Raw genomic sequence first — 13,440 nt, 5'->3', positions numbered from 1 at the left:
AACAGAGGGGGACCATGACCACCCCAGGGAAGAAAGGCACACTTCAAATGTAGAGGCAATAATCATTTGTAAATAATGATTTACAACCATAGTGTGAAATCAGATACATATCAAGACATAGCATGAAGAAAAATTTATATAAGCATGAATGTCAAAGATGTTTATTATTTACACAACCTGTAAAGATATTTATAGTGCAATCCTTTGCATGCTTACTCAAAAGCAAGTCCCAATGTATTAAATGGGGCTTACTCAGACAGGGAAGCATGCACGGGACTGCAATTCAGTGATAAGGAACTTCACTCACACAATCCAAAATTCAGAATCATGCCACTTCAAGCTATTTTGCAACTGTTTTATATTTGTTTTACAGTTATTGGATTTTGTTGTTGTTATGTGCCTTCAAGTCGATTATGACTTATGGTGACCCTATGAATCAGCGACCTCCAATAGCATGTGTTATAAACCACCCTGTTCAGATCTTGTAAGTTCATGTCTGTGGCTTCCTTTATGGAATCAATCCATCTCTTGTTTGGTCTTCCTCTTTTTCTACTCCCTTCTGTTTTTCCCAGCATTATTGTCTTTTCTAGTGAATCATATCTTCTCATGATGTGTCCAAAATATGATGACCTCAGTTTCATCATTTTAGCTTCTAATGATAGTTCTGCTTTAATTTATTCTAACACCCAAGTATTTGTCTTTTTTGCTGGTATCTGCAAATCTCTCCTCCACCACCACATTTCAAATGAGTTGATTTTTCTCTTATCTGCTTTTTTCACTGTCCAACTTTCACATCCATACTTAGAGATTAGGAATACCATGGTCTGAATGATCCTGACTTTAGTGTTCAGTGATACATCTTTGCATTTGAGGACCTTTTCTAGTTCTCTCACAGCTGCCCTCCCCAGTTCTACCCTTCTTCTAATTTCTTGACTATTTTCTCCATTTTGGTTAATGACGGTGCCAAAGTATTGATAATCCTTGACAAGTTCAATGTCCTCATTGTCAACTTTAAAGTTACATAAATCTTCTGTTGTCGTTACTTTAGTCTTCTTGATGTTCAGCTGTAGTCCTGCTTTTGTGCTTTCTTCTTTGACTTTCAACAGCATTTGTTTCAAATCATTACAGATTTCTGACAGTAGTATGGTATCATCTGCTATCTTAAATTGTTATAGTTCTCCCTCCAGTTTTCACACCTCCTTCATCTTGGTCCAATTCCACTTTCTGTATGATATGTTCAGCATATAGATTAAACAAATAGGGTGATAAAATACACCCCTGTCTCACACCCTGCCCTATGGGTAACCAACCAGTTTCTCCACATTCTGGCCTTACAGTAGCCTCTTGTCCAGAGTATAGGTTGAGCATCAGGACAATCAGATGCTGTGGCACCCCCATTTCTTTTAAAGCATTCCATAGTTTTTCATTGGATTTTAAATGGCTTTATTTCTTGTTGTGAGCTGCGTTGGTTTCCAACCCTACCTCACAGAGAAATATTCCATATACGCGCACACTGGAAATATAACATACATACACCGCATATAATAGTTTATTGTCAAAACCAGTTGGCCATTGCAGGACATTTTTTTTTTTTTAAAGTATTAGTTTCCTGCCTAATAAAAGCAGTGACACCTAAGTAAGCCCTGCCTAACTGCTTTTTAAAAAAGGATCAGAGGGGAGAGAGATTTACAACACAATCCTTTTCTATGTTCACTCAGAAGTCCCACTGATTTTCAGCACAATCCTAACCATGTCTCCTCAAAAGTAAGTCCTACAGAATTCAGTGGGGTTAGCTTCCAGCTATGTGGAATTAGCATTGGAGCTTTACTCCCAGAAAAAAAGCATATTGGGAAGGTTTCAAAACAGGTTATAAATAAGACAAATAAGGTGCCCTTTTCAACAGTCCAGTAAAAGTTAAACTTGTTTGACTTCTTAATTAGAAAAGTATAACACTGTAACATGTACATTTTTTAAAATTTCTGTTCAAAAATTATTTGAAAGATAAAAAGTATACAGGCGGGCCCCGCTTATATGGCAGGTTCTGTTCTGGACCCCTGCTGTAAAGCGGAAATCGCCGTAATGCGGAACCGCATTGAGTATAATGGGGTGCATCGTGCGAAAATGACACGAAGATGCCGCAAAAGCGGCAAAAGCGCCTTTAAAGTGGGGAATGAAAGCCGCCGCATTAGCGGAACGCCGGGAAGCGAAGCGCTGGGAAGCGGGGCCCTACTATAATACAATTTTTGCAAGTAATTAAAAAAACCCTGAATGTACACTTTTATGCCTACCAAGATCCTGCTATCTTCTGTTGTAGTGCAATCCTTTTTATGTAGTTTGTATGTTGTATTTTACTTGATCTTGTACACCGCCTAGAGTGGCCGCTTGTGCGGCCAGATAGGCGGCCTAGAAATAAAATTTATTATTATTATTATTATCCTATGCATGTTTACTCAGATGCGAGTCCCAACCCTGTACAGAGAAAGTACTCTTTATGCTGCTGAAAAATAATATATTTACTGAATTCCTGATGTGAGACAAGCAGGAAAAGGAAACTCTTCTCAGACTTAAAGGTCTTCTGTATCTTTAAAAGGTGTGCAGGGGGAAGGGAGAATTCCGCCTTGTGGTTTTTCCCATTACAGTGTTGCAAGAACACCTGCATTTGGCTGACTTTCTCTTCTCCTAAAGATATAGGATCAGTCTCAGGCCCTGAGCCTGGCAACCCTGTTCCTGACTGGTGGTTCATCTGAGCCTTCTTTAACAGCTCCTCTGTAAATAGACTCCCTGAAAGTGGAAAAGTTGCAAGGGACAGCCAGGGCTAGAACCTTTCTTCCTAATGCTGCTTTAAAAAATATATCAAAAACTTAAAGTGAGTTTTTTAAAATAACAAATAAGCACACGGGGGAGCTTTAAAACATGATAACACCCTTTCCCCCAGATGCAGTCTGAAGTGGTATAGTCTACACTACCACCTCAGGCTTCTAACCATTCTGCTGCTATATGTGCAGACCAGGCCTGGGTTCATTTGATTTATTTCTTTTCACAGATTTAACACCATGGCATAGAGCATGTGGGGTGGGTGGGAAGCATACAAAAAAGCAGACTCTTTAGCTAAAAATCAATGCTTGTAGTGCTTCAGTAATGAAAGAAGAGGCTCCAGACTAATCTGTCTTTCAGGGTGGTGTATCTTACTATACAGTCGTCTATTTGAGGGCATCTTGAAGGACTGTCACATCCAAGCCTAACTTAACGATCAAGAACCATAACAAGGGAGATCAGGAGGGGCCTTGTAGTAGCCCATCAACAGTTATTCACCTGGACAACAGCCTGAGCACAGATCACCTGGTCTTAGTCTTTCCCAGTATGGCAAGATGGATTTAAGCACATGCACATTTTATGCAAATTTTTGTTCTTGTGTTACCCTCTTTTTGGGTGATGTGTAAGTGGCTACCCTACTGTCTGTGGAGATCCAGGAAGGAAACTAATTGGCGGGAGATTTCAGACAGGCAAAAGGAATGACTTCCTTACACAACACATGTGTGGAAGATGCTACCACAGGATGTGGTGATGGCCACTGGTTTAAATGGCTTTAAAAGGGGATTAGATAAATTCATGAAAAACAGGTCCATAAATAGCTATTCATGATGATTATATAGAGCCTCCATGTTCAGAGGCAGCATACCTCTGAATATCAGTAGCTGGAGGGCAACAGCAGGCGTTGCTTGTGACCTGCTTGTGGGCCTCCCAGAGGCATCTGGATGGCCACTGTGGGAAGCAGGATGCTGGACTAGATGGACCTTTGGTTTAATTCAGCAGGGCTCTTCTTATGACAGAGGTGCAGGGGCCCACTAGAAGGGTTGGGTTTTTTTGCTTGTCCCCCAAGCCTCGTACGTTCCAGAACAAGGACTGACAGCTAGATGTGAATGCCGGCCAAATTGCAATTTGTATAATGCATAAATTTTGCAGCCGGTAAAGGGTGATTAACTGTCAGGTTGGAATAAGCTGAGAGAGGCAGGCAGATCCCCTGTCTGAGAAAGGCAGGACGTCCTTCGAGAAAGCGATGTGTGCATGTGGGATCAATCAAATAATAACTGAAGGGAATTTATTCAGTGCCCTGACTTCAGGATCCCAATGGACTGTTGACTTCTAAAAATCCATGGACTGTGGAGCGGAAAGGAGGAGCAGGTTAGAAGAGGAGCCTGTTGCAGGTGGCAAAGCTTGTAGCAGGGTGGCTCAGGCTGTAATCCTATTCATATGCCGGGGAGTAAACCCCCATTGAATGCAGCCAGATTTACTTCGGAGTGAACATGGACAGAATTGTGCTGTAAGAGATTACTTTGTGAGCCAGGCAATCCCTGCTTCAAATCTCATTTTTGTCATGAATGCAGTAGCTGGCCTTAGGCAAATGTTTGGTTCTTACAGCCAAACTAGATGTAGCTTTCAAATTAACATGCATTTTTTGGGGTGAATGGGTGGGTGATGTTTGGCAAATAGTACCAAAACATCACCTCCCAAAAGGAAGCCTGAGCATCTTTGGGACCATGTGGGTAGGGAATGTGGTTTTATCTCTTCTGGTCAGGACAAAATAATCTCTCTCAAAATTTTGCATTCACACGATTAGCATCCTGTCTAGTTTGGTCCTCAGCCTCTCTCCTCCCTTTAGTGTGGGAATAATTATGCTGATGTACCTTATAAACTTTGTGCAAGAACTACCAAGATAATGCTTGTTATGTGTTATTAGTTCACATCCCTTTTCAGATAATGCACTAGCAAGGTAATGGTCTGTTCTTATTCCTCACTAAATAAGGCCTGCACAGCTTGTGATGGGGGGGGGGGAGAGGGAGAGGAGAGCCTCTAGAACCCTTCCATACTTTTTCAGCTTTGGTCTTAAAAAAAGAAGTCCCTAGCAACTTTACTTGTGTAGAAATACAGAAAAGTGAGGAGACAATATCGTCCAGTTGCTTAGTAAAACATAAATGTTTTCATTGTTTAATTTCTTAACCCTAATGTCTTTTTAAACATAACAGGCTGCCCATGTTTTTGTTCTGGCTGTTCCCCATTGGTTGTACCCTTCAGGCCTCGTCATAAATTTTCTAGCTACAGACCTGGTGACCCACCTACCTGAACACAATCTACCAGTCCTGTGTTGCAGCCTCCCAGGCACTGGACAACGGAGAAGCCAGCATTACTTTGAAGAGGTCCTTGCCCCCCCCCCCCGAGTGTGGGCTCTGGGAGGCTTACCTGGTAGAAGCATTGCTGCAATCAGTGCCAGGTAGCTGCGTCTCAGTGGCCTTTTAAACTTCCCCCAATATCCCCAATATAATATCAGGGCATTGTGGGATATTTAAAATGGTGGTTTGCCAGAGGCTTAACCACCTAGTGCAGGGAGAGCAGGTATAAACACTGATGGGCCCTGCAAGGTTGAGGGGGCCTGGCCTCTGCCTGAGGGTGCCAGCTGCTAATACCAGGCCTGGACAAGTTATGCCTGCTAAGGGTATGTCTGGGTCTAGGACCCTGAATGACATGTTAGTACTGCAAGCCTTCATGAGATGTAGCTTTCAAGCACAGGATGCTACGGTGTTTTTGAATCATCTCAAAAAAACTCAGCTTTTCTTCCTTCTTTCTCCCCACCCCGCTCCCTGAATGTCACAACCCAACTGTCTTGCACTGATGGTAGCAGTTGAAAGCCTTGCAAATGTGTTGGCAGCCGTTGCTGCTACCAGCAGCTCAGAAACGAGAGAGTGGGGGTAGGGTAGGGGACTTCCACTTGTCAAAGGAAACATATTCTGGCACGCATCCCGTGCTACAAACAGTGGCACATTTGCAACGAGGTTCATACAGGCTTTCCCCACTGACCTCTCCATTTCACAAGTCTGCCTCACAAAGCTCTCACCCCCTTTCTGTGCTCACTATCTTTTGACCAGATGTCCACAGCAAGAGTTGAAAACAAAAACAAATACCCAGCACTTCCAGGTAGCTGCAAGAGGGCAATAGTAATCTGGCAGTGTGAAGGGGCAGCAAGCAAATATCAGGATGGAAACTCCACCCTTGACAGTGTCACACCTGGAGGCAGGGGGAGATTACTGTCAAAAGTGGGTGATGTGAGAGCCCCAGTAAGGCATCATGAGGCAACAGAAACAGAGCAAGAGCTGTGTTGTGACAGGTGGAAACCCAACTGGTGTAGGCTTTGCTAGCTATGAGGGGGAAAGCATAATCTCTGCCTGCTATGATCAGAGGGGCAGGAGCCTTGTCAGGAGACAGGTGGCAACTCTGGGCTCATGGTAGTAAATTGTCATTTATTGTGGATTTTGCATCCAAGAATTAGCTGTTGAATTTTTTTTGGCAGGGGTGTGTGCAAGAAAGGGTTGCATGGGATTGAAATGGTGGAAGGGTAGGTTTAGAATCTGGAATGAGATAACCATTAACAACAACTGATAATTAATAGCTAGATTAGTGTAACTGGTCTGATCCACCTGCATCAGAGGCCATTAATGTATCTCTTTGTTCTCAGTGTTTAACTGGTGACTTGTTAGCAAGCTGCTATGCTAAAAGCTACTATGGTCCTGTGCGGAGGTGAACTGCCTTTATATTCAAACGACCTTATATCCAAACGTCTGGGGGTTCAAGTTGTACAAATATCATATGATCTAAGGAGTAACTTATTTTCTCTATTGCCCATCTGTAAAATGGACATTGAAATGGAAAATGGGAACCATATAAAGAAACTGCAATTCAAATAATCAAGGGGGTTGGGGCATTTTCCCTATGAGGAAGGCCCAAAGAGATTTGGGGCCTTTTATGCTACAATACGATGCTTGTTTGCTTGGAAGCAAGTCTCGCTGTGTTCAGCGGGCTTTGCTTACTTGTAGGTAAGTGTACACCTTATAGGCAAGTGCAATTCTAGGTATGCTTACTCAGAAATAAGTCCTGTTGTTTAATGGGCCTTACTCCCAGGAAAGCGTGCATAGAATTGCAGCCTTAGTTTAAATGTATGTGTGTGTGTGTGAGAGAGAGTGTGAGTGAGTGAGTGAGAGATAATAGATTAGAGCATTGTAAATAGCAAAAATATTTTATCTCAATGTTAGAACTCCAGGTCATAAAGAAATTGATTGTCAGTAGCATCAGGATGGACAAAAATAAATATTTGTTTAGCCATCACATTATTTTCTTACAAAATCAATTATTGTAATCCCTATTTGCTTTGACAGGTTATTTTAAAGACCCTTTCCCAACCTGGTGCCCTCCAGATCTTTTGGACTACAATTTCCATCAGCCAGCACTGTCCCCCAGCCCCAGGTTGGAGAAAGGTGCCTTAAAGGATTACACAGTGTTATGGAGAACAAGGTCTGTAGATGTCTAGTAGCTGTGATAGCTAAACAGAACTTCCACATTCAGAGGCAGTATTCCTTTGAACGCCAGACAGGTAAGAAAAGATGGCTGTCAGTATCCAACCCTGATTGTGAATATCTAGTCACCTGCCTGTTTTTTGTTGGTGACAGGATGCTGGTCAAGAAGGAGGTCTCCTTGCTAGATTAGACTCTAACATTCTGTGAAGTTTGCTTCACAGGACAAACACGCCCTGGAAAGTGAAAGTGAAATAATGCTTTACACAGATTAATGAAGCTATGCAAATGGTGGTTGTTTCTGCAAATTGCAGAAACTTGCCTTTTCTTTTCTTTTTAAATACAGCTGTGGTTCTTCTTAGTATGTTCAAGTCTAAAACAGATGGCAGGTTATCTGGTTTTGCAGTCAGTTTGTGGGTGTACAGAATATACTTGCATACATTCTTATGCCTGCACTTTAGGGGTAGCCTGTGTGTTTGTGTGTGTGTGTGATTGAGTGAGTTTCAGTCTGTGGCCACCTGTATTTTTAATGCAGACAAAATACTTGCAGGCAAATGCTCACAGGTTGCCGCAGAGATTGCAATGCCAAGGGCTTGTTTTGAGAGTGAGATTGTACTTTTGTGGGTTTCTGCAATTAACGTTTTCGCAGCAGGCATATTTAGGTGTGCAGGTACAGTTTAACCTGATTTGTCCAAATGGACTAGAAAGCAGGATGCCAGATGCACAGGAGGATAGGGCCCCTGGATTTATTTTAAGGAGATACAGTTTCAGAAAAGAGAAGCTGCCTCTTCTTAAAGGCACAGGAGCTCTCTGCATGTGGTCACACTAACTAAAAGCCCCCCAAAATGAGACACCATTGTGGATCACTTTTCTCCTGCTTGCTGCCCTGGACATTTGCCATCTTTCCCATTCTTCCCTCTATCCATTACAATGCCTGACTGCCTGATGCTGGTGTTTCTGCAAATGTTGAGGTTATGACCCCCAGCGGGGCTGTGGTGAGGTCACACCCTGTTTGATAACTGATACACCCTGTGCATCTTTATTGCTCTTGGAGGTCATAGCTGTGTTGTGTAAGTCTCTAAATAGGGTCACATAGGAAAAGAGCTCTGTGTTGTCTTACAATTCCCCAGAGCCGCAGTGGGGGCACATAGTGGCCTTGGCTGATGCAGTCGCTATGCAAGATAAAGGGAGGAAGCTCAGCAAGTTCTGACTGATGACCATCCAGGCAATCTTATTAATAACAATACTTAGCATTTATGTGGTGTTTTCAAGCGTTCTAAGCTCTTCACATGCGATATCTAGTTGTTACTCTTACGACAACCTTGTTACTCAGTATTATTATCCCCCATGTTTAGGGATGGGGAGAAATTTGACCCAGTTTGCATTTAAAAGGTGAACCTATATAGTTTGCTTTTTCAGAAACAATATGTGAACTGAAACACAGCCATCAGTCACAATTCACACTTCTTTGAATTTTGCAGAACGGTTCTCCAGCCAAGCAGTACATACAAAAATGCATATACCAGGGTAAAGTGTCCATAGAAATGCATATCTTAGTGAAAATAATATTACAAAAATGCATCATACTGGGGAAAATTGCTTTACAGTTTTGCAAAACTGCATACAAAAATGTGTATGCTGGGAGAAAACGCTGATGAATTTTCATGAGGACTTTTTAAAAAAAAATCACAGACATGAGGAAATGTGGAGAGAAGAACTTAAGAGAGGAAAATATAAGAAATGGAGAGAAACTGAAATAGATTCTCCCATCCCTACTACCCACATTATTGCAGATTGGGGTGTGGGGTGGGGAGACTGGCTGAGGGAGAGAAAGAGCAAGGCGTGTGTAAGGGCAGGCTACCTCATGGCAGAGGCCACATTTGAACTGGGGACTCCCTGACTCGCCTCCCCCCAGTCTCTTAGGCATTGTGCTATATACCACACTCTACCAGCTTCACTAAAAAAATAAATAAATCAGCGACTCAGGTAGGCTTGAAATCAGGAAGTCTGCATTATGCCTTCAAGTTTCCTTATGCAGTCAAAGACAAGACAGCCACAGCTTCTTCCGCCTGCCCCTCTCAAGCTCTAGTTCTCCTTCCCTCTTCCCCTGTCTGCTGTAATGAGCAAGGCTCTGGAGGTACCACGCAGCAAGCGTGTGTATGTGTGTGTGAATGATGGGGAGGTTAGATGCCAGGACCGGGGAAAGAATGGCAGAAGGATCAAGGAAAGCTTCACAGCTTGGTATGATCAGCCATCATCCCTGCAGGGGCTCAAAAGTATGTAGGAAGAGCCTGCTGGATCAGGCTGGTCTATTCCAGCATCCTGCTTTCTCTGTGGCCAACCCAGATGCCCATGGGAAGCCCATGAGTGAGACCTGAGCGCAGCAGCACTCTCCCCACCTGCGCTTCGCAGAAACTGGTATGCAGAGATATACTGTCTCCATCAAGAGCTTCTTGGACTTGCTTCTCCTCCTTCACAACGTGCCTGCCTGCCTGCTCTCTCCCCTTTTGGGCCAGAGGGAGCAAATAAACAATGGCGGTTGGGAGTGGGAGCAGCAGCTGCTTGCTTGCTTGCCAGCTCTCTTCCTGGTGGGGAGGAGGAGGATTTCACTGAAGGTGCGTTCCCCAGTTTCTTCTCCCCCCCCCAAAAAAACCTAGGAACTTGAAAAGCCATGGCTCATCATCAACACCATCAAATTTTATTGTACTAGCTATTGGCCTTGGCAACATCAAAATACGCTCTGATATGCACAATAAAATAAAGGTGGATAATACAATAATAAAATTAATATATGGTAAGATTATATAAAACTTTTGACGCAACACAGTAAAACCCAACGGTTGTCTTCTCTCTTGCTCCCTGGGAAAACTTAAATTATGCAAAATGGACCGCTGGCTTATAATAACCGTGCAACTATTGGGTCAAGTGCAAAAGGGTAATTGCTTTGTGGTAAGCAACATGGCATTCAGTTAGTGAGTTACCTTTACTCCGTCCCCCATTATACCTGCTGTCCATCCGTCTCCATGTGACTTCTTGTATTGCCACCTGTGTGGTTTCTTGTGATGATGTCAAATGTAGGTTTCCCAATTTGTTTTGAATGCTGTGCCCCCATGGTCAGTCTTGCACTCTGCGAGGTTTCCAGAATGTCATTCTTTCCCATTTGAAGGCAAGTTGTCCAGGGATGGTGCATTCTAGATTCTATCAAAGAGCTTTGTGTGCTAGCTCTTCTCTACATTTATTAAAAATAGTACAAGAAATTGGCTCTTTTGCAAGTTAATTTAAGATACCCTGTGCAGAAACTGTTTTGCTGGATATCTCAGAACTAAGATATAACAGCAAGCAGACCTTAGCTCTTTCGCCAGCAAGTTAAGCAGGTGATGCCTAAATGAAGTATATTCAAGTAGACTGTAGTATTGACTTCCATTTCTGTTTGGCCATAAAACATCACAGCATTGTAATGTATTTATTTCAACATATATGTAGAATGTACGAATACAAAATTTAAATAGAAGTGGGATCCTCAAGAAAATGTTTCAGTGCGGAATGCACTTCTTTGGGATGCCAGACAGTCAGCCAGCCAGCCATGCCCTGTTCCAAGGTATTCCATTCCCTTTCCCTTTCCCAACAGTTTTCAATTTCCCTCCTTCCAATAATCAATCAGCATTCCATGCCTACTGACCTGTTATGCCCTCCCTGATCCTGACTTAGAGCTTTTCTCTAAATATTTTTTGTACATCTACAAACTTTGGGGCTCCCCATGCCTACTGATATCTTCCTCTTGAGCATGGACGGTGCCATTTTCACTACATAAAGACCAGCACTTGGAGAATTTAGTTTGCTGTTAGTATATAGCATCTGCACTGGTTTTCCTTTTGTCATGGGGGTTAGGTAGTAGGGGCAAGAACTTTACAGGAGTCTAAATCTCTTTCAGGTTTTCACAAATTAGCAGAGCTACAGATGTGCTGTTGCCAGTGCATCAGCAACATCACACATTGTGGTGTTGGTGCTACACCCTAAATTGTGATGTTGTGCTAGGATTGCATTCTGTTGCTCAGTCTCTAAACCAGCCTGCACAGTTGGGGCCCAGTTTATTATTCATTGATTGTAGCATCAAGTGATGATGTGTGAAAGGGTAAAGAAGATGTTGTAGGCAGAACTCTTAATATCCCCTGACATTAAGTCGGAAGATTCCTTTGTAATGGAATAGGGTGACATTCGTAGCATATATTTATTCTGCTATTATTCCACTTTAAACAGCATAGCTTCCCCCAAAGAATCCTGGGAAGTGTAGTTTGTGAATGGTGCTGAGAGGAGAGTCCCTATTCCCTTCACAGAGCTACAGTTGCCAGATTGGCTTAACAGTCAGTCCCTCTCCCCAAAGAACTTTGGGAATTGTAGCTCTGTGAGGGAAATAGGAGTCTCCTAACAACTTTCAGAACCCCTCACAAAGTACCTTTTCCAGGATTCTTTGGGGGAAGCCATTACTATTTAAAGTGGAATAATAGTAGAATGAATATATAGTGTGAATGTGGCCTAAGTTCATGTGTTTGACTTAAGCCATATTCACATGTGCATGTTTGCCACTGGCTGACGACTATCATATGTGAAAGAGCCATCACCTATCAGACATCACAGATAGAGGTGGTCACATAACCTTGAATACTATACTTTTCAACAGGCAATTCATGCATGTATAGCTGTGAGTCATCAAACTTTCAATAGCCAAGGGATGGGATAGACATGCATGTGTAATTATATGACGTTGCCTTATACTGAATCATTAGTTTACTCCAGTGGTGGGGAACCTTTTTTCTCTTGAGGGCGGCACCCCTTCAGTGGTAATCTGCGGGTGGCTGGAGGCCAGTGGGTGGGGCGATTTCATCTCTCTCTCTCTCTCTCTCTCTCTCTCTCTCTCTCTCTCTCTGACATCCCTTTTTCTCTCTGCCTTCTTTCTGAACCCCCTCTCTCCCCTGATTCTTCCTCCCCCATCCCCCACCCCTGTGAGCTGCCTCAGAAGTGACTGATTGCTCGTGGCAGAAATCCAAACTGCTTGCTTGCAGAGGGCTTTCTCCCCTTTTTCATTTTGTAGCTCCGTCTATTTAAGCTTTCCCTCTAGTTTTTCTGCTTTTCAAACTTTTCCTCTGGGCTCCCCACACCCTCATGAAATTAGGCCAAGGGCCACATGTGACCTTTGACCGCAGGTTCCCCTCCCCTGGTCTACTGCAGGCTGGTGGAACATCAGAAGATGTCTTATACTGAGACAGACCATTTGGTCTATTTAGCTTAGTATTGTCTACAATAACAGGCAGTGGCTCTCCAGGGTTTCAGGCAGGAGTTTCTCTCAGCCTTACCTGGAGATGCCGGGGATTGAACTTGGGACTTTTGCTATGGCCTTTCTCTGCCACTCAACTCTCTAAGGAGCCAGGTGCACTGGTCTTTCCCATTCTTGCTACCTGAGGCTCTTTCAAATGGGTCTGAATTTGGGATCAGGGCCAGCTCTATGGTACCTGTCCTGCACCCGTGTCCCTTTCTCCAACAGCAGCATACCTCCTATTGGTGCCAGGAGGTTGCCCTCTTAAATTTCCCATAATGCCCTGGAATGTTGCAGTAGGGGCCACCATATTAAATTCCCCACAGTGCCCTGAAGTGACACAGTGTTGACCACTCTGGCGTATTGCCGGAAGTTTAAAATGGTAGCTCATAGTGGTCTGCCACCTGGCAAGGGGGACGCAAGGCAGGTGTTGGTGCTAGTGACCCTTCCTGGAACACTGGAACCATAGCAGCTGCTCAGGAATGCTGCGTGCTGAAACTAGCCCTGTTTGAGAACCTGCCTTTTCTAGACAAGTGAGCAGTAACAGGGAAAGGAAAAAGGAGCAGGGCTCTCTGCTCTCTTCCTTTAGGCCCGTGGGCTGGATGTAGCTTGTGGGACTTCTCATCTTGCTTGCAGCCTTCCCTCTTGGCCCTGGCCCTGCCCTGTACTACAATGCAATTAGGAGGCTTTTAAAAAATCCTAATTGTTATGCAGGGGGCTATATTCCGGGGAGTTGTTCCTGAGGAGGGAAGGGTTAACCCTCCCCTCTCTGCATGCTGCAATCCTCCT

The 13,440-nt window shown here is 43.6% G+C and overlaps 1 protein-coding gene across 2 annotated transcripts in view; it reads left to right on the top strand.

Moving 5' to 3' along the window:
* Positions 1-13,440, top strand: part of LRRC4B (leucine rich repeat containing 4B) — a 133,786-nt gene that overhangs the window by 34,683 nt on the left and 85,663 nt on the right. Inside the window, exon 1 of one of the 2 annotated variants that reach the window (XM_061588839.1) lies at positions 7,330-7,420. The exons of the other annotated variant lie outside the window; for it this stretch is intronic. The gene's annotated coding sequence lies outside the window, so the exon portion shown is untranslated. Of the gene's footprint in view, positions 1-7,329; positions 7,421-13,440 lie in introns of those variants that run through there. 2 annotated transcript variants of the gene reach the window in all.

Source organism: Rhineura floridana, chromosome 11 (genome assembly GCF_030035675.1).
Source record: "Rhineura floridana isolate rRhiFlo1 chromosome 11, rRhiFlo1.hap2, whole genome shotgun sequence".
NCBI lineage: Eukaryota > Metazoa > Chordata > Lepidosauria > Squamata > Rhineuridae > Rhineura > Rhineura floridana.
The sequence above is the reverse complement of the archived record's forward strand: the minus strand, read 5'-3'. Positions and strand labels throughout refer to the sequence as shown.